This window comes from Mustela lutreola, chromosome 2 (assembly GCF_030435805.1).
Source record: "Mustela lutreola isolate mMusLut2 chromosome 2, mMusLut2.pri, whole genome shotgun sequence".
Taxonomy (NCBI): Eukaryota; Metazoa; Chordata; class Mammalia; order Carnivora; family Mustelidae; genus Mustela; species Mustela lutreola.
The window spans coordinates 97,870,329-97,893,022 of record NC_081291.1 but is presented as its reverse complement, the minus strand read 5'-3'; the positions used below and the strand labels follow the sequence as shown (position 1 = coordinate 97,893,022).

At 39.4% G+C, this 22,694-nt stretch overlaps 1 protein-coding gene across 1 annotated transcript in view; it reads right to left on the bottom strand.

Moving 5' to 3' along the window:
- Positions 1 to 13,695, bottom strand: part of SLC35G2 (solute carrier family 35 member G2) — a 43,799-nt gene extending 30,104 nt beyond the window's left edge. The window contains exon 1 of the mRNA XM_059162698.1: positions 13,348 to 13,695. The gene's annotated coding sequence lies outside the window, so the exon portion shown is untranslated. The remainder of the gene's footprint in view (positions 1 to 13,347) is intronic.
- Between the last annotated feature and the right edge of the window lie 8,999 nt (positions 13,696 to 22,694).

Below are 22,694 nucleotides of genomic sequence, written 5' to 3'. Positions count from 1 at the left end.
GACCCTGTTAGTCCAGGCCTTAGATAGAGTCCAATTCTGTATTACTGTAGCAATAGCTAGCTTTCCTTTCTATAGTCATTGACTGCACCTCCTGACCCTGCTAACCATCTCACAAATTCATCTTCTTGCTTAGAAAAATCAAGGGAGGAATGTGGAAGAATAAGTCCAAATCCATCATCATCACTATGCTTTGCTGATGACAGATCAGTGAGGTAACATCCACTGTGAGGGTCATTCCCTGCAGTGCTAATAAATGCACAACAGCACCAGAACTTCATGGCAGCTCACTGATTCCAGGCTAGAAGAGATTTGGGCACATAGGCTGCCTCAGCATGTTAGCTAACATAAGCTTAAAAGAGGGATTCTTTTTTTTTTTTTAAGATTTTATTTATTTGACAGAGATCACAAGAGAGGCAGGCAGAGAAAGAGAGGAAGGGAAGCAGACTCCCCGCTGACCAGAGAGCCCTATGCAGGACTCGATCTCAGGACCCTGAGATCATAACCTGAGCCGAAGGCTGAGCCTTTAACCCACTGAGCCACCCAGGCACCCCAAAAGAGGGATTCTTAGGTGAGAAAGAATCCTTATTCTGGGCTGAAAAGCAGAAGCTGCCCCAGTGGGTATGGGTCAAGGCTGCTTTGATAGGACTGAGCAAGGATGTAGCCTGTGGTACAGCAAGCAGGCTGGGCTGGGAATGAAGGCTGCTTAGCTGAACTAGGAAAAGGAGTGAATATTCGATTCTGAAGAAAAGAACTAAGTGAAAGCAAAAAGTGCAAAAGGGCAAGGGGTGGGAAGGGGCAAGTTGGGAAGGGAGTTATCAATCTGGTTCGAAGTAGGCTGAACATTCTCTCTTGCCATCAGCTTGGAAGCAGCGGTGACTGTTGCTGTGTAGGCAAAATCAAGGTGAGGAGCCTGGCTCCCCTATACTCAATTGTGGTTGACGACTAGTAGACTGTAATGAACCATACACACCAGGAAAGGAAAAAGTTAACTGAGGTTGAAAGAAAGCCTTATTTGGCAGTTTTCAAACAAGCAGTTTGATTTGGCTTGTGTGAAGGCAATGATGCCTGATTTGGAGCAGAGCAATTTCTGTTGTACCATTTTAAAATCCATTCTGGCACACTGTGATGAATATGTCGGTTGGCAGCTAAGAACTTGCTGGAATGAGTCTTTCACCATTTTTAATCGACACTTCCCTTTCCAGGAAAGAGCTTTTCTAATCTCTAAGGCAGTGGACCTATCAATTTGCATAGACTATGACATTCTCAGTGAACACATATTTATCATCTACCACTTACTTTCCTACTGTCTTAAAAAAAAAAAGGCAGAATCAGTCAGCAGTGAATCAGCACCTTTAAAATCAGCTGTGCTGAGTGAATCTGTTAAGAGTGGCAGGGAGCCATTGTTAGAAGGAGGAGGGGCAGGAATAAAATGATCCTTTTCTATTTCCATGATCTTTTTTATATGTACATAAATGGTTAAGCCACCAATTAGGTTCAATGCTAATTAAATGTAATGTAAAACAGATTATAGAGCTGTTCAGATATGCTTGTTAAAGTATGACTGGCTGCTTATCCCTTACCTAATTCTCATGAGAAAGGATCAAACAGCCCAGGTGAGTTCAAAGAAACCTACCAACACTCACCCCTAGGGCTTGCACCAATCCCTGAGCAAAAAAAGGAACACCTAGGATCAATGGGGTCTACTCACAGATCCCTCAAACACTACACACACCACCTGCTTACATTTACACTGTTCTTGCTATTTATCCACGAGAAAGCCAACCCTGAAATCCCTCTTGAGGCCAAGACTTCTGGAAAAGCCACATGAATTAGATTAAAATTTTACAAATTTGGTTTCATTTAATCATAACTGATTCTTCATACTATAGACATCACTCAGGGAAATTACAACTCACTCTCATATACCATTTACTATAATTCATTAAACTCAAATAAGAAAAAACAAGAAATGGACCAAATATCATCTTGCTTCAAATCAAACCATAAATCATATTTTGAGTAAAACTTGACAACACCTGGTTGGTTAAGCTGCATACCTAGATTTATTAAAATCACTCCCTTAAATGTCTATTAGAGAATACACACACACATATATAATGCTACTACAAAGTTGAAAAGAGACTTTGCAAAGTCCCATCACTGAAACGGACAAGCACTGTATATATAATCCATCTCATTAAGAGTTACTTTTACCAGTGACATGTATAAAAATGTTAAATATATGAACCCTTTGACCCAGCAATGTCATTTCCAGGAGGAATATATCCCAAAGAGATCCCTATAAAGTACATAAAGATTGCAAGCAAAGATATTCATCATGGCTTTCTTTACACAATAAAAAAATTGAAAATAGTTCATTATCCTCTAATAGGGGACTGGTAAAATGAAAACATCAATCCAATATTATACAGTCATCCAAAAAGATAATACATATGTATACCTAATAACATAAATTTCATGTCACGTTGCTAAGTAAAAAGAAAGGCATAAAAGAGTATTCATGGTATCTTTTTTAAAATATAAAACAATTTATACTGTAGATGGCAGAATTTCAGGTTTTTAGTACTTTCTTATTATTTTTTGTTTCACTTTCTACCTAAGTGTGTCTTTATTTCATATACTGGAGGGGTCGGGGAGGAGGGGAGGGAATCAAGCTATTTTCATTAGAGGAAAAAAAAAAAAATTACGCTGTATTTCAGTCAGACCAGAATAGTCACCCAGGAAGCCAAACAGCTCTTATATGTCTGTCTGTGCCTTCTGTTGGAAGCAAAACTGTGGATAAACAGTATCATGGAGAGAATTTGAATGAATGATGTCTAGAATGCAAACCAAAACAAAGGTGAAATACTATATGAACTAAGAAGGATTCCTTTATTATAGTTGGTGTTTGAAAGAATTAATTCATTGTGCACATGTGTGTTTACTACTATATTTTCATGGCTAACAAAAAAATGTCAATTCAAATGGCAGCAAATAATATAACTATGATTGGTTTTTCTTACTAAGTTTAACACTCCATAAATCTTTGTGTTAATGTGGGAAAATATGACCTGAACAGATGGACCTCATGCTGTTTTCTAAAATACAAACAGATTTCTGATCTTCTGGACCAGGAAATGAAGTAAGCATTAAAACAATAGACACTACAATCCATCTCCGAGAATTTCAATTTAAAAGCAGTATTTCCCTCTTTACAAATACAGCATAGTGATATGTTTCTGTTAAGTGGAATGTGTTCTAGACATCGTAACAAAACACAGTGGCATATTAGTGGAACTGGAGAAGGAGGTTGACTGAACCCTGAACCGTACCCATTTTGGAGAATTCCTTCATTGTGGTTCTTGACAGGCGGCAGCATCTGGCTGCCTCCACCCTTCATTCTCCATTTCTCACAGAAGGGACATCCCTGAGGACTGCCACTCTGCCTGGTTAAATCTTCATCCTTCTAGCCCAAGGGCCCCTTTTTCCATGTGCATCTTCACAGGTGCATTTTCACAAATAGATGCCCTTGAGCTTGAAGACCAATAAGGGGCTATCTGTCAAATAATTGGCATTTTTTTTTTCCTGTTCTACCACTTTCTAGTTGTGTGGCTGGGAGGAGGCTGGGGGGGTAGGGAGGCCAGCAGGACTGGGTCTGAGAAGGAGTTGGGGCAAAGGAAGTGGCCCATGAGACCAGGGTATTAGTTATATAAAGAGAGAATGAGCCTATAATTAAATATTAAAGATAATGAGGGCCAAATTTCTCATCATCAGAAAGGAAATTACAAATAGAAAAAGAGTGAAGACTAGAAGGAACCCTGTGGTGTTGGAGTGGAGTTGAAGATATTAGAGTAAACTCATGGATTTTAATATGAATAGATGACTAGATATAGAAATAGATATAGATGCATGTCCATATGTGTTTGTGAGTTTCCTGGCTCTGTCTGCTAAAATGGTCTAAAATCAATGACACCCCAGTATTAATAACCACACCTAGCACCCAGATCTCCCGGGAACCATTCATTCCCAGGAAAATTAGCTTTTGAAATGACTGAAATGGTTGGGTCAGAATAAGAGAAACAAGATAAGCCGGAAACATCTGACACCAGAAAGTACTCCAAGAATAGAATAGAAATGTCCAAAGAACACAATAACTAGCTTGAACAGGATTTGAACATCCAAACCTCTGACAATTTTAGCACTGAAATCAATAATGACAGTGGATTAAAATCCATTGAATAAAACAGAGTCCATGCTTATGTAAATAAGTGAATTAACAAATAAAAAGAAAAGAGAAAACTCTTAAAACAAAATACCAAGTAATAAATGTAAAATAAATGTTGAAACTGGAAAAATTGCCATTTGGCAGTCATCATAGTACGTATTTTTTCAAGCAAGAATCATAAAATAGGTGACTGAAAGTTTGTTGAAGAACAGGATGTTTATATAGTCTCAAAGTATCTCCCCACAAAATGCTTACTAATTACAAATGGAAAATTAATAACTTTACAGTGAAAAAGTTATCACCTTAATCAAGTCATCAAAATTAACATCAACTACAAATCTTTATTAATAAGATATACTGAAAACACACTACCTCTTCTACCATATTTCTGCCAAAATTGTATAACTTGCATCTAATCATAAAGAAACATAGACAAACCTAAAGTGAGGGCCATTCTACAAAATGGCCTGAACTTTGTTTTGTTTTGTTTTAAAGATTTTATTTATTTGAGAGAGAGCAACAGAGAGAGAGAGCACACAAGCATTTTGAACTTTCAAAAATGTCAAGGTTATTAAAGACAAGGAATGAATCAGGAACTGTCACAAATTAAAGATTAAAGATACATAACAAGACCTGAGCTGATATCAAGAGTTGGATGCTTAACTGACTGAGCCACCCAGGTGCCCCAATAGTAAAAACTTTTACTGGGAAAAGGTAACAGCTAGATGGATCAGGCCATTTTAATTTAGAAACGGAAATGATATTTATTTGCTTTTGAGATGCTAACATTATTTTTTTAAAGATTTATTCATTTGAGAGAGGAAGAACAAGGGAGAATAACAGAGGGAATGGGAAGAATCTCCAGCAGACTCTGCACTGAGCATTTGTACTGACCACAGAGCCCCAGGGGCTTGATCTCACAACCCTTAAGTTCATGATCTGAGCTGAAATCAAGAGTAAGATGCTTAACTGATTGCACCATCCCAGTGTCTGAGATGCCAACAACATTATTATACTGTTTATTGCAGTTCAAGAACACAGTGCTCATGCAGAATAATATTTTACAAACTGGTGTTCTCAAGGAAAAAACATGTTAGTAATATTTTTTAAGTAATCAAGATCAAGTCTTTGAAAAATCATTTTTACCCTTCATTAATTTAAGCACTATTAAGATGATGAATATATTTATCTTTATATATATACATATACAATGCATACATTGATATGTATATATAATAAAGGGTAACCATATATAATAATGTAATGATATACATAGAATTAAAGACCATGAGACTTGAAAAAGATTTGGGGAGTCATCTACTCCAATTCCTTTGTAAATAATTATACATCTTTCTCCACTTATGATGGTCCTACATCCTGATAAATCCATCATAAGTTGAAAACATTGTAAGTCAAAAATGCACTTAACTCACCTAACCTACAGAACATCATAGCTTAGCCTAGCCTACCTTAAATGTCCCTGCATTAGCCTACAGTTGGGCAAAATCACCTAACATAAAATCTATTTTATAATTAAGTATTGAATATCTCATTTCATTTATTGAATACTGCATTGAAAGTGAAAACCAGAACAGTTGTATCAGCTGTTCACTTTCATGATTGTGTAGCTGACTGGGAGCTGTGGCTCCCTGCTGCTGCTCAGCATCACCCGAGAGAACCATACTACATATTGGTAGCCTGGGAAAAGATCAAAATTCAAAACTGGAAGTATGGTTTCTCATAAATGCATATGGCTCTTGCACCATCATACGGCTGAAAAATCGTAAGTCAAATCATTGTTAAGTCAGGGGCTATCTGCATATCCTCTACAGCATCCCCAACAGATAGTACCAAATCTGTTTGAACACCTGCAATGACAGGAAGCTCATCCCTATCATAGCATCCACTTAAGAGTCATTCTATCAGAAAATTATTTTTTCACATTGTGTCAGAATCTTTCTCCATATAATTTCCAGAGGCTGTTCCTATGTATTTCCTCTAGGATCACTAATTAATTCCTTCTTCCACGACAACATTTCAATATCAGAACTAATTCCTATTGTAGGTGCCCCATGGTGAGTTTTTTTCTTCTCCAAACTGAAAACCTCTTTTTTTAAAAATTATTCCACCCTATTACGAGTTTTTTCCTTCTCCAAACTGAAAACCTTCTCTTTCTTTCAGTTATTCCATGCGCAATCGTGGTTTTCAGTCTTCTCACCATCTTAACCACTCTTCTCTGAACATATGCCAGGTTTTATAATCTCTCCTATTCCAGAGTTTCTGTTTCTATGGGAGCAGCCTGAGATCACACCAACTATTCTGGCAGCTTCATGCGTTCACATTTATTCCTTCATTCAGTCGACATTTACCTGAGTGCCATGAAGTGCAAAGCACTATCTAAGATATTATAGAAGATAAAATTAAAAAGACATAAATTTTCTCCTAAAAAAATGTCCATGTTCAGGGCACATGGGTGGCGCAGTTGGTTAAGTCTCTGACTCTTGGTTTCCGCTCAGGGTTGTGAAAAAGAGCCCCATGTCGGACTCTGGATTCAGCCCAGACTCTGCTTAAGACTCTCTCCCCGCCTCTCCCTCTACCCCGCCTCCCATGCACACATACAGGTGCTCTCTCTCAAATAATAAATAAATAAATAATTTTTAAAAGATATAAAAATAATGTACATGTTCACTGGGGAGAAACAATACATGGTTACGAGTGCCACAAAACAGATACAGCAAGTTCCAAAGACATTAAAGGAAGGAAATCATACTATTAAATATGTGTTTGCTTTAACATCAGAGTACTAAAGAACAAAGCTAAAGTCAGAACAATGCCAGACTAGGCCTGTTTTGTTTGTGCATAGTATGAGAATTGGTAAAAAGCAGAAGGCTGGGATTTAGACCATCTTAAAAGAGAAAATTCCAAATAAGGGGAATTATACAGAGTCAGAAGACAGAGTTTATACAGTCCATTTACCATCAAAAGCTCTGACAATATAATGATTAATCATTTGTCCAGAGTGATTTACATGCAACTCTAGAAAGGCAAAATAAACAAACTAGGCCACTATACACTGGGCTTATACCAAGTAATTTACCTGTAATGTTTTACTTAATCCCACAACAACTCTAACAAGGGAGGCACTGATATTATTTGCTCTTAAAAAAAAAATTCATGGGATGCCTGGGTGACTCAGTCATTAAGCATCTGCCTTCTGCTCAGGTCATGATCCCAGGGTCCTGGGATGGAGCCCTGCATCAGGCTCCCTGTTCAGTGAGGAGCCTTCTTCTCCCTCTCCCACTCCCCCTGCTTTTGTTCCCTCTCTTGCTATCTCTCTCATTGTCAAATAAATAAATAAAATCTTAAGAAAAAACAGCAACAAAAATGCATCTGTCTTTGTATCAGATCATGATCCCAGGCCCTGGGATCAAGTCCTACATTGGGCTCCTTGCTCATTGGGAAGCCTGCTTCTCCCTCTGCCTGCTGTTCCCCCTGCTTCTGTGCTCTCACACACTCTCGCTCGCTCTCTTTTTCTGAAAAAATCTCTTTTTAAAAAATTTTTTTAATTAAAAAAAATCCATCCTAAAATTCATATGGAAACTTAAGGAATCCTGAATAACCAAAACAATCTTGAAGATGAAGAACAAAGGATGCCTGGATGGTTCGGTCAGTTAAGCGTTGGATTAAACATTTGCCTTCACTTGGGTCATAATCCCAGGGTCCTGGGATCAAGTCCCACATCGGGCTCCTTGCTCAGTGAGGAGCCTGCTTCTCCCTATGCCTGCTGCTCCCCCTTGCTTGTGCTCTCTCTCTCTCTCTGACAAATAAATAAATAAAATCTTTAAAAAAATTTCAGTGAAACTCAACCATGTAAGCCCAAGCTTACAAAGGTGCTAAACACGGCAGCCAGGCTTCAAATCTAAACCCTCAGCTTCCAGCCCTGCTTGAGGCCATCAACTATCCCACAAAGAAATCTCTGGCAAATATCCAAACACATCCTCACAATGTTCCTAGTGACTTACTTGGAGAGGCTCTCACTGAACAATCTGTTCCTCCACTGGCTTTAAGAACACTTTCTACAGGACTCTATTGTAGTCCTTGACATGTGGTATCACTGTAAGCTGTGTATGTAACACTAACCCCTGATAAAGTTTCACATTCCAAGAACAGAGATATGTCCTTATCTTTTTCTCAGTATCCCCAGGTCCTAGGGGGTAATACCAGGCTCAACAAATGCTACAAGTCCTCTGGCATAGCTCTCCTGCTCTGGAGAAAGTCACAGTCTTATCCAGACTCCACTAATTCTTGGTCTAATTAGTTGTGATGCTGAGCTCTGGTTATCACACTTTTGCAACCTGACTCTATCTTCTACTCCTGATCTCAAATTTAAGGGACTCCAAGAAATAATGTAACTGGCTTTGGTTCACTACCAACTTCAGAAGCCTTATTCACCATTGGGATTCTCACCCCTATTTAGAGCAAGAGCTCAGCCAGAGTTACACAGAGACCAGGGCAAAAAAATGGGAAATTGCCTAATATTTCTACTTTTCTTCATCAACTTCTTAAAGCAAAAGTCAGAGTTCAGTAAAGCTCCTGATATTTGGGGTCTGAAATAAAAGGGAAAAGCTATAAACCAAATGATTTTGATACAGTCAGGAAATTATTAAATGAAGTTTAGTAAAGATGAGAGGCTTATGAATTGAGTTCCTATATACCTATCAAATAGTGCTAAGTGCACATAAAGCATTATATATGCCTCTTGGTCATATATAATTCTATTACAGCAATGACTATAAAAGAAAGAATGAATAAACAATTTAACCTTTGGCAATGTTATATAAGCCAAAATTTTAAAATTATATAGGTATATTAAAATTTATAGGGAAAAACAAAGTTTTGGTCCACAAAAGAAGGAAAAAAAAAACCCACAACTCTGTGTCCTCAGCTTATCTCTGACATTTCCTGCCAAGTAGAAGGCTATTTCCTGTGTCTAGACTTGAAGGTAGATGGATGAAAAGTGAGAAAGGAGAGATACTGGAGTGATTACCATTCTCCTTCCCACACCCAGAACAGTGGCCAGCAGACAGTGACTGTTGGTGTGACACTTTAGTTACTTGGAGAATCATTGCTAAGGGCAGCATGGCAGGGAAAAAATATGTATGGTGATAAGAAGGGTACTTTGCCTGATTTTATAATCAAAATTTTTCAGGAGAAACATGAAATAAGAAGGAAGATATAGTAGTGGTCCATAACATCCTGGAACTGTGATTTATCGGAGTGTTTAAGAAATACCATCCAGGGGCACCTATATATAAATATAATTTTTTTTTTGTTCTCTTTAAGGTACTAGATCAACCTTATGTGTGCACATTCTTATGAACTTCAATGTCATGAATTCCTAATTTGACTAAAAAGTAGACTTTGTCATATTTTCTGCTTATAAAAAAAAAAACCTCTACAAAAAGAATAGCTCCTTTTTAAAGAGATTACATACTAACAGTTTAAAAATACTACAGACTATACAGCATTTTAAGGAAATATACTTCCATTAAGTATTTAGAAATTAAATACATCATATTAAAGGGTTCAAACTGAGTAACATGTTACCTCTCTTAGAGGACAAGCCTCTGTAAATGTGACAACTACTTCTTACAAAGCAATCTTCAATGGAATTTTACATCTACCAATGAACTAACTAAAAAGGAAGATGGGAGTATAACCTAGAGTTTAAAATATAATCTTTTATAAAACCATAAAAAAATGGCAGATTATCTTTCAATATAGAAGGGTGAAATACTGAAATAAATGCCAGAAATTAAAGAAAAATATATATATATATATTAGACTACAGAAAAATTGAAATTTTCTGTACAGCATAAAATACCATAAAATTTTTAAATAAAAAAAATCAAGAAAAAATTGCAACATAGGTAACAAAGTTCTTACTATACCAAGAGCTCTTACAAATAATAAACAATATAAGCACACCAATAGAAAATAAGGCTGGAAACTCACAAAAGAAGAGATAAGTATGACTAGTATATATGAGAAAATATGTTCTTTTTTGACTATCCAATTGGAAAATACTTCTAAAAAATTAATAGCATCTAATAAACTAATTTTGGTGATAGTATGAGAACATTGACACTCTAATTCAGTATTTATAGTAGTATATATTGGTACACATTTTCTGTAGCACAATTTGGAAATAGTGTTCTTTCAATATATATTATATTAATACTTTTATACCCAGCACTGTTGCAGATGCTGAGAACATGGTAAAGAATAAGACAAGAGTGGAGATAGGAAATAACTGAACAAATAAATGAATAAATCAATGTGTTTAAAATGTCCCTACTTGGGGCGGCCCGTTGGTCTACTGGGATGATTCTTGCTTTGGGCGCTAAAATGTCCCTACCTACTGAACTGACAGTTTCACTTCTAGGAATTTGTTCAAAGAATACAATGAAACAAGTGCACAAATATCTGTTCAAATATGTTATTTGCAGAATTGTAATAGCAAAAAATTGGAAATACATAAATGTTCATTATTATGGTATTATTTAAATAAATTATGATGGGGGAGGGTATGTGCTTTGGAGAGTGCTGTGAGGTGTGTAAACCTGGTGATTCACAGACCTGTACCCCTGGGGATAAAAATATATGTTTATAAAAAATAAAAAATTTAAAAAATAAATAAATAAATTATTATGTATCCATGTAGTGCAATATTATGCAACCCTTAATAATGACATTAATGATAAATTATATAATGCAAATGCAAGATCCATTTAAAATGCATATATGTTCCCCTACAAGAAAATCGTTTATAAGGGTCTTCTCTGGTTTTGTGCATTCCTCTATTACCTAAATTTCTTATGATAAGTATACATTTTATAGGAAAAAAACCATAGATATTAATGTTTTGAAAAATACATATGTAATCTTTAAGGAGTCCACAAACCATATACCAGCAGTATATTTGAAACTGCCAACATTATGATATATCTTGGTCATATTTTCTTCAGATTATAACTTTCTATAAGATTGTTATCTACATATTGTTCTCTATTAAATTCTTTTTGTTTAAACTTCCTTTAAGAACATTTTTTTGTATTGGGGTGCCCGGGTGGCTCAGTTGGTTAAGTGTCTAGCTTCCACTCAGGTCATGATCTCGTTGTCTTAGAATCAGGCCTCTGGCTCAGTGCAAAGTCTGTTTCTCCCTCCCTGCCTCCCCCCCCCCCAGCTTTCTCTCTCCAATAAATAAATAAAATATTTTTAAAAAACAGAATATTTTATTTTTTAAAAGATTTTATTTATTTATTTATTTGTTTGACACAAAGAGAGAGAGATCACAAGAAGCAGAAAGGCAGGCAGAGAGAGAGGGGGAAGCAGGCTCCCCGCTGAGCAGAGAGCCCAATGTGGAGCTCGATCCCTGGACCCTGAGATCATGACCCGAGCGGAAGGCAGAGGCTTAATCCCACTGAGCCATCCAGGCGCCCCTTAAAACAGAGTATTTTTTTGTATCAACATAAATTTTATCTCTAAACTATTTTTGTGTAGAATTAAAATATATATAAACACTTGACTGCTCAGCATAATATCAAACACTTTAATCCGCAGGTTCTGTTGCTTTGGAACAGATGATGGTGAAAATGAGTGGCTCTGAAGAATTCAGGAAAACCAGAGGTGTCAAAAAAATGAATTACAAAAAAGCTCTGAAAAAAAGTGTAACTTGTAGCACGTGATGGTGTTGAAAATGGATGAGTATATTTACATGTAAATTATATGTGTGCATATACACATACAAGTATCCTACAGATGCATGCATGAGAGTTCATGTTTCTCATCGTGAGTACTTGCATGTAGGTAATCAAACCTGTTATACATATGCTTTATTTGCACCCACGAGGAGAGCTACATTTGCCCTCACCTTATCTTCAGGAAACCAGCACCTAACCCATCTACAAAGGTTTACACTGTCTGCAGACTCCACTCTGGCACCTGCTTTGGAGATGGGCCATTTTGGGCAAGGGTGCAGACTAGAAGGGCAAGGCAGGCCCGCGTCCAGGAAGTGAGCCTACGAAGGCGGTTGAGGCACTTACTTCAGCACCAAGGACACGGGCAACCCCAATCAAAATCATTTAAGGCAGAATTACTCCAAAGCCGCACCCAGCCCTCTCCACCCAGCGCTATCTCAGGACCCTCAATCGTTACTCGGTCGCAATATTTTCATTTCGCTCTTCGCCAAGCCCGGCGAAATCATGGACAGAGATGCAGGGCCCCATTCGCCCCAACACGAGTCTCCTCCAGCTGGCCTGCGCGACTCTTCCATCCCCCTCCTCTTCACGAAGGAGGCCAAAGGGGTGCACACAATATAGAAACTCTTCAGCGCCCAGAGACTCAGAAAGGGTTCGTGTTTCCCTCCCCAGACCTGGGGAAGCTGGCGGACCTCCCCTGCGCCTCTAGCCAGCATACCTGGCAATAACCGGCCCTTCCACCACTACTCCTTGCCCTGGGCTTTCGTCGGAGAAGAATTTCTACAAACCATTTATTCTCCATGAAAATCTCAACCCATATAGACTGGCGTACAAGAGTCATAGACATAAGAAAGAAAAATACTAATTCTTGGCCATGTTTCTAAAACCAGCTATTTTTAAAGTTTGTTTTTGAAACCGTTCTCTTGACGCTGCAGGGACTCACCCTTGTCTGGGTGGGTTCCTGGGCCAGAGGAAAGCAACAACCCTAGCCTTTATTATGGAAGCTGAGGAAGGGCCTATAGGTGCTCGGGTGACAGAAAACGGGGGCGCAGGGGCCCTCGTTGATGCTAATTCTCCTGACCCACTGTCCCGGTTCTCCAGGAAAGCAGTGCAGGGAACTGCGGGGACCGCGGAGCTTCTGACGTCCAACATAGACCCCCTACAAAGGTTTTTAAAGGGGGGCGGGTGGTTCGCCCCGGGCCTCGCCCAAACCCAAAGAGGGGCTCTGCCCCTTAGGAGCCACGGCTAAAAGTGGGTGTGTGGGGATCGGGGTCGGCTCTCACTCCTCTCGGGTGCGGCGGCCCGGCAGGCAGCGTCAAGGCGCAGGTCAGCCGCTGCCGCCTGACTCCGGGGCCCAGTTACCTGTGTGCCACGGCGAGGAAGGTGCGCGCGGCGCTCGGTGGCCAGGAATGCCCAATACCGCGCGCCTAGTCCAACCTCCACGCGGATTGTGGCTGCTGTGCGCTTTGCCAGGAAAAACGCGGTCAGGGCTGCTGCGGCCGCCAGGCGGGGCGTGGAGGGGGCGCCGCGGGTGCGGACACTGCGCCTGCGCTCTCTGCTGCCCGCCCCCCAACGCTGCCCCGACCTGCGTCGAAGACCGCCAGAGACGCCCAAGATTTGTGCCTGAGCTGAGCGACTTCCCCCTACCCGCGCGATGGGAGGGTCTAAGGCTCCAGGAAACTGCCTGCCCGGACCCCTTTAGCCTACTCCCTCGGAGACAGCAGGACTGAGCCAATCGATTGTCAGCCAGGGTGACGTGGTCTTCTGGAAGGGGGCAGGGAGGCAGCTTTAGTCCGTTTCAAGCTTTCTGTTTGAGTTTAGAAGCGGCAAGTCGATGCTTAGATATTTTAAAATATGTCTAGCATCCCTAAATCGTGGTTGGGGAAGGACTTTGGGCATCCCCAAGTCCACCAGACATTTTATCGATGAAGTCTCTGACGGAAGGGTCTTCTTGACATTGCAGAGCTGGTTCCTGGGTTTGGGTTTATATACCCCAATCCCCTGAGGAGTAAATATAGTCTCTTGGAAACAGACGTGGTCGTAAAAGCAATGGTCTAGATGGGTCAAGAGGACAAGCAGGAAGGCTGTTACTTCCCTAGGCCAGGCAAGAAAGAGTGAGGCCTGAGCTAAGGTGCTAGTTGTGGGAAAAGATGGAATGTGACTTCTGGTTTTTCTCTTGTCTCTCTAGATCCACTCACCACCTTGCTCTGTGACTCAGGGCTAACCTTTATGGTCTACACCAGTTCTTCTATGACTTTGATTTGGTCTTGGCCAATGGGAGGCATTTTTGCAGGAGATCGCAAGACAAGATAGTATTCAGGACTTTGCTGTATAACTACCAAGGACCAACTTTGTTAGCAGTGTCTGTATTCTTTATCTGGAAACCATTACTCCAATGCTGCAGTCCTCTCCTACCGTTCTCTCTGGTTCTGTCCCACTCAGCTACCTTTGTCCCTTCAAGAATGGGGCCGGTAATGGCTCCCAGAGGTTTCCTTTAACCCTTCCCACACCTTTTAAAAAATACCTTCCTTAAATTCTCCTCACCTACCTCCTGGATGTGCCATGGCATCTTCTCCCTATTATCTTTTTCCTACCATTCCAGGACACCATATTAGATTTTACTACAATGTGGTTGGGAAAATTCATGAGAAAAGAAAACAAAAAAATGTAAAAGAAAAATGAAGCCTTTAAAAGGTGAGATGTCTCCCAAAGTCATCTTGACAGTTCCCTGGGCTCTAGGCAGCCATCATATGAGGTAGTCTCCCCGATGGGTCCGCCAGTGTGAGGGCACCAAGAACAGTTTGAATAGACTCAAGAAGGGAATTCAGACCACTCATAACCAATGTGTTCACAAGGGAGCTGGAGATCATCGGAGTGTCCAGCATAATAGAACTTTTGGATGCCTCTCGGTGTAAAGAGGCAATCTAGATCTTTATGGAGCAAGTATTGGTGCTTTCCCAACTGCAGCTGGGCTGCTTTTGAATGAGTCAATATTCTTAGGACATTTAAAAGAGTCCTGGGCACAGTGTCTGAAAAATGTGTTTATGAAGGAGTTGCTGAGTGAAGCAGCTGTCAATAAGAGTCTCTGGCTGTTTCTGTAGAAAACCCAGAGAATGTTCCCAAAGCAAGGGGAATATAAATGGTAATAGAGTAATAGTCATGACATTGCCCCCAGCCCTTCATATCAATGTGGACCTGACCATTTCTCTGGCTTGTAAAAATAATTAAATTGCTTTAACTAGATTCTTTCCCCACTCCCCCTTCAAAAAACACACAGTCAAAACAAAACAAGGCACTATTATAGCAAAACTTACCCAAAGGGAACCCCAGGAGTAGCTGTTTGCAAACAGAATTAACATCCAAGCAAACACACTATTTGTACTGAATACAAAGGACACCAGAACAGAAAATTTAACATGTATTTTCAGTCTTTCACCTTTTTGAAGAGAAAGGCTCCTTTGTTGTTCAGAAAGCACCCTGGGCATTAATGGCACTGATCTAGATAAGGAAAAGGGATACAGAAGCAAAGGGGCCTCAGAAGGCCAGACCTATCTACAAAACTCAGCTATATTTTGTTTCTCTTGGAAGGAGGGGTGGGGGGAAGAAGGCCAGAAAAGTTTTGAGTCTGGAAGTGAGAAAAACAAAGATGTAGAGTGAGCCAAGTTTAGGAGAGAAGATTTCTGAGAGATCTGAGAGAGTAAGACTAGGGAGTTAGTGTAGCTGCCATTCTGAATGAACTGAGAGATACTAAGAAACAGGAGAAAGGATTTTTAGATGTTTTGTTATATGTAATAAATGGAATTCTTTTGTGCATTGAGGGATTTTTCTTGCAAGTGTCAAAACTCAAACTCAAACTGACTTAAGAAAAGGAATGTTTGTAGCTTAATAATTGAAAAATCCATATCTGAATAGATAGCTTCAAGTATGGCTGGATCCAGAGTACAAACAGTGTCATCAGGATATGGTCTCAATTCACTTTGACTTCAAAGAGTTTATTCTCATTTAGTGATTTCTTCCCACCTCTCTACCTTTCTCCAGTGTTCAATTTATGCCATCCTTATAGCTGTTTCCAGTAGACACAGAGCATTTACTTCCAGGTAGTTCCAATAAAATCTTGGGATTATGTCTCATTAGCAAATTCTGAATCATACACCCAACTATATGCCTTAGTCTGGGGACAAAGAATGTAGGAGAGCTCATTCTCCAAAGGAAAATCAAGGTTCTCTTATCAGAAGAAATCATATAGTGATGGGCAGGTGAAAAAAGGACATGTATATTATAGGTATCTCTCAAAGAAACTTCAGTAAAGATTCATATTGCTTTTCAATTTCTTTAAATACTCAACAAGTGCTTCTTTTGAAAATGACATCATGTTGACTGAAATGTTCTTTTAACCTAAAAAATAAGGTGCAATGTCTTGCTGTTCCTATAGAAAGAGGTACCAGAAAAGATTTTCTTTAATATATTTTATTTTGAGTTTCTATATACACACAACCTTTATTTAAGTAAAAATGTCCCTTTTCTAATCCCAGAAAACAATTCAGATCCCTCAAAGACCAGAGAAGTCACTAGAGTTTCTGATTACCATTGTGGAAATATTTGCTTCTCCCATCAGCACCACTACAACTTCACTCTTGTAATCAGACATAAAGCTTAGTACTTGTAGCACTTTGGCCTAAACAACTAAGATCTGATTTGTATACCCATACAAGAAGGCACACAATAAACACCCCCATTTCAGGAGCATTCAGACTTTTATCAGCCTCAAATACCTGGCACATAACCACATATCTTGAAATAAGTGAGGCAACTTGCTATTACAAAGTACAAGCATTTGTCTAAGTCTTCAAATTATGTATAAAATGAAGGGCACCAACCATAAGCACAGCTATCTGTTTTTCCCAATCAATTCTTTGTTCATTACCATTTACTATTATCACATTTGTTCACTTCTCCGCTTACTAGCTCTGTGCTTTAGATTCTTAGATCAGATTCTGTGCTTTAGATCAGGTAAGGGCATAATAATAACTACTACACAGGGCTATTGTATGGATTAAATTAGGTAATACATGAGAAAGGCTTAGAACAGTGTTAGGAATCAATAAACACTAAATTAATGTTCACTGTCAGAATAACAGAGGCCAAAAAATAAATCCTTCTAGTTATGTAAAATGAGTGGAAAAGTCTAGATGGAGATTATGTTTGAAGAATATGCATAAGAGAACACTTGCTAACTCAGCTTCAGAAACCATAAGGAAATGTAAACTCAGTGTTAAAAGATTTTAAGATTTTTTAAATAGGGGGTAGAAATCTTGATTTTTGTGTGTGTGAAAATTTATGATTATTAAAAATGCAAATACATTCATGATAAAAAGAAAAAGACACCCAACAAACAAGGAATAGGAGGAAAGTATCTCAACATAATAAGGGCCCTATATGAAAAGCCCACAGTTAGCATTGTACTCAATGGTGAAAGACTGAAAGCTTTCCCTCAGGAATAAGACAAGGATGCCCACTGTTACCACTTCTATCCAACATAATACTACAAGTTTTAGACAGAGCAAGTAGGCAATAAAAAGAAACAACATCCAAATTGGAAAGGAAGAAGTAAAATGATCTCTGTTCATTCATGATAACATGAGTTTATGTGTATAAAACCCTAAATACTCTACCAAAGAAAAATGTTCGAACTAATAAACGAATTCGGCAAAACTGAAGGATGCAAACCAATGTTTAAAAAACAGATGAAGGGCGCCTGGGTGGCTCAGTGGGTGTAAGCCTCTGCCTTCGGCTCAGGTCATGATCTCAGGGTCCTGGGATCGAGTCCCACCTCAGGCTTTCTGCTCAGCAGGAGCCTGCTGCCCGCCCCGTTTCTGTCTGTCTCTCTGCCTACTTGTGATCTCTGTCTGTCAAATAAATAAATAAAATTTTTTTAAAAATAAAAAAAAGATACATTTCTACATACTAATAATGAACAATTCAAAAAAGAAATTAAGAAAACAATTCTATTTACAATAGCTTCAAAAGGAATGAAATAGTTAAGACTAAACTTAACAACAAAAACAAAAGATTTATACACTAAAAATTATAAAGCATTGCTAAAAGAAATTAACAACGCAAATAAATAGAAAGACATCCCATGTTCGTTGACTATAAGACTTTAAGTTACTAAGATGAAAACCTAAAGTGATCTACAGATTTAACGCAATCCCTACCAAAATCCCAATGATATTTTTTCAGAAATGGAAAAATCTATCTTGGGACACCTGGGTGTCTCAGTTGGTTAAGGGGCTGTCTTCAGCTCAGGTCATGATCCCAGGCCATAGGATCCAGTTGGGAAACTTAAGGAATCTTAAATAAGCAAAACAATCTTGAAAATGAAGAACAAGGGACAGCTGGATGGCTCAGTTGCTTAAGCATTCGGTTAAGCCTCTGCCTTCTCCTTGGGTCATAATCCCAGGGTGCTGGGGTGGAGTCCCACACTGGACTCCTTGCTCAGTTTGGAGCCTGCTTCTCCCTCTGCCTGACATTCCTGCCACTTGTGCTCTCTCTCTCTGTCTCTCTGCCAAATAATTTTTTTTAAAAGGAGAGAAAATGAAAAATAAAATTGGTAGTCTCATATATCCTATTTCAAAACTTACCACAAAGCGACAGTAATCAAAACAGTGTGGCAGTAGCACAAGAAAGGAAATTCTAATCCTTGCTACAACCTGGATGAACCCTAAGGACATTAGACTAAGTAAAATAAATCAGTCACAAAGGACAAATATGGCATGAATCTACTTATATGAGGTACCTAGAGTAGTCAAATTTATAGAGACTGAAAATAGAATGGTAGTACCAAGGGAAGGGTGGGTGGGAGAATGGGGACTTAACATTTAAGGGATACAGAATTTCAGTTGGGGAAGATAAAAAGTTCTGGCAATGGAGTGTTGATGGTTGCACAACAATGTGAGTATACCTAATGCCAAACAAAGAACTAAAAATCACAGAAGGAATTGCCAATAGGGAGAGAAAGCAGATGCAACAGGAAAGATTATCTCTGGCCCTACTTGGTTCTCACTGGCACTGCCGATCCCATGGTGTTTCACTATGACCCCCAGAGGACCGGGTAATTACCAACCAGGTAATTGGCCTGAAGCTTTCAGCTACGAGGTTACTTTGTTGCTTCTATGACAACCCTCTAGCCAGACCAACTAGCACCATCGGCTTACTGTCCCTCACAGCACCCGCAGGAACCTCTGGATCCCTTCCATACCATACAAAAATATCAGTAGAGTCACAGTGTCAACTTAGCTCTCTTTATCTTGTCTATGTCACTGCACTTGGATTTCACTGTGCTTTCACCATCCTATGTTGGTGCAGAGCCACCCTGTGAGGACATGTGCTCCACATTTTGAAATGGAGTGTAGACCCAAGTCTCCTCTACTTTCAGCTTGCTCTGCAGTCCATTTAATAATATCCATACTGGAATTTCTTCTAGGAAGTTTAAAGTCACAATACAAGAGTCTGCCTGCTTACTCCCACACATTCTCTCTCCTCTCTTTTGTGCACTCAAGTAGAAATTTGAACTTTGACTCTTTTTTTTTTCTCATTAACTCCTTTTTTAGGAGTTCTGATCCTCCCCACCCTCATAGTTGGTAGACAACTTGGCTGACTAGAGAGGTCATATACATAGAAATGAAAATTAAACTAAACTATAAGAGCATTTAGGTATATTCTTTTAAATTAAGTAAAACAGATGATTTGGGGGAAAAAGAAATATAATGGCTCATTAACTGAACAGTCTGGAGTTTCAGACCAGACTTAACTCAAATGCTGAAATGATGGAGTCAGGTTCCAGTTTCTCACTGTTTCTCAAATCCACTTCATCGTTAGCTCTCTTTTTGATAGTTTCAAGGTGACAAGCAGAGATGCCAGGACCCATATGCTTTCCCGTTCACAGGAAAGCAGGAAGGGCACTCTCCCCCTCCAACTTGTTGAACCAAAGTTCTGATCTTAGTCTGTGTTTATTTGCTTAAGATAAACACAATATCTTGTATCCTATATCCCATTCCTAAAGCAGAAAAGGAATGCATCAGGTTCCCCTGAAGTCTGTGGACCATAAGAATAAACATTAGATACTTTTATCAAGAAAAGGGGGAATGTGTGTTGAGTAGCCAAAGACAGCAATGTCCCCTACCGCCGATATCTACCAGATCTGATTTGACCAGCTGCTCAACTAGTACTTATTGAACAAAATACTGTTTTAAATGCAAAACAGAAACATCTTAATCTTAGCAACTCTTCCTCTCAGTACAGACATTTCTGACTTCTGATTCTTGTTCTGGGAAATTTCTTTCTAAATAATATCCTAGTGTCTGCACTTCATGCACCCAAACGCACCTGTCTCCTGGGGGTCCTGGGCCACTTCCTCCATCAGTTTCTGTTCTTGCCCTAGGACTTGGTCTGAATCCTGAGTGGTTCCTAATCAGGGCTGCCAGTCGTGTCCCCATCTCCTTAACGATCATTAAAGTGGTTCATAAACCACCTTACAGTCAAAACAGAGTCTACTCCAATTTTTATCACATTGATTATTATATATATATAAATATATGTAATGTTTGAGTTTCTGCTTAGATTTGGCTATGCTAACACTCACAAACAAAATGAGTGGGTCTGCTGGGAAGAGGGAGTCACCAAGTCTATGCCCCCTGGAAGTACTGAGGGTACAGATGGTTCACCTGGCTTCACGTTGATCATTATCACATATATTTTAAATACCTGGTATAAGTAATCACATCTCAAGTTTTAAAATGAAAAATTCTTTGAGGATTAATGAAGAAAGAAAAGAAGTTACTTTGCATACAGGAAATTTAGTGGCAGTTTGCTGTTGTTCTTTGTGTTTAGAGAGGGGCTAGAAGGGTGAGCACAGGAACAAAGGTAGGAAACCAGGGTAAGCCACCTTTAACCCCTAGTATTTCCACTGGCCCTGTCATGGTGAACCCATCCCCCTGCCTTCCAGCACCTTCCCCTCCTCCTTTGTTGTGTTTTCACAGTCTATCTAAGCAGAGAGACCCACATTTTATATATTATGTGTAGAAATAATCAATGTGATAAAAATTAGAGCAAACTCTGTTTCAGCAGTAAAGAAGTTTCTGAGCCACTTTAATGATCTTTAAGGAGATGTGGACATGAAGACTGGCCACGTGCCCACATGGCAGGTGGTGCTAGGCAGAGGCTCCTGATTAGAGGATGGTAGACCTGAATTCTATTGTTAGCTCTGCTCCTCTGCAGCTGTGTGACCTTGAACAAATCAATTAAACCCTCTGGATTTACCAGTCCCTCAACTCTAAAAGAGCATGTTTAACTTGATGTTCTCTAACACTTTTCACCTCCAGCATTCTAAAACTTTCTAAGAAATCTGTATTGTTTTTAACAGTTCCTGAATAAGAATTTATCAGCTCCTGCTTTTCTGGAGCAGGAAAGATCACCCAGAGATACTCATTCAGACTGAATAGGATTAAGGAAGAGATGTAGTGTATAGATAGGGGGTTGCAGAGTGATCAAGATCATGAAGGACAAGTTGCTGTGGTGAAGCCTTTATGGAGTCTCCAGTGAGCCTTAGATAGCACATGTACAGGAGGTGATTTGGACTGAACTACAAGAATCCCCTCGCTCTTTGTCTGGGGAGAGGTTGAATTTTTCAGGTTCACAGAATTCCCTTCTTCTAAAGTTCCTCCAAAGATCCCAGTCTCTCCCCACCACCTCTGTTTTCTAGAGGAGAGCTCTAACTAGGGTGAAACATCCAAGGTTTTATTCTACAAAATTGAACTTAACATGACAAATAGCATGAGGTAACCTCCACCTCTCTCAAAATCTCATCAAAATAAGTAAAAAGGGATTTTTTTTAAAGGCATAAATCCACGAGGACAAAGAGAAAAGGAGACAAAAAACAACTCTATTTTGGAAGTTAGGAAACACTTGAACTAGCAGAACCTGACTTAAGAGCTCTAGTAAACTAAATCCTAAAACAATGATTAAAGATATGAAGCAGTCTGATTTACACTGTAAAACCCAAAGGGCTCGTGAATTGACAGCTCCAGGTACCTCTGGAAGTGGGGCTGAAGTAAGGAGTTGAGATAAAAGAGACTGAATGAAAGTTCTTTTAAGAAGCTGTTAGCTCCTCAGATGCCCTTCCCAATCCACACAGCAGGGAAACTACCTCTCTCCAGCCCTAGTAGGAGGTTGGAGGTCTTTCCTCTGAGAGTGAAGAGGAATGTTCTCTGGAGAAGGAAAATCTAAGGGCCTATACTGGCAGAATCAGACACAACTAAGGATAGGGTGATCCATATGGAAAACAGGAGGATGTGAACATTTACATACTGAATTTTGAAACCAGCCTTCTTCTCCCTCTTGGCTCCCAGAATACTGGCAGCCAGGCCTGTACTATCCAGGAGACTGGAAGATCTTTCTCTGATCATTTTGACAAGCTTAAGAGAAAGACTTCAAAATTATGACAGGGATTTGCTAATCAATTGGCCCTGCTAGATGGCTGAATAGTGAAATCCCTCATTGACAAGACCCCATCCATGTTCTCAGAGACTCCAGTCACTTTTTATGTCCCATCCTTAAATGTGAGCAGAGGCCAAGGATCACCACACATCTACGGAAAACCTCAGAGAAAACAAAACAAACAGATAAAGATAACTTTGGGGGAAAAGAACCTA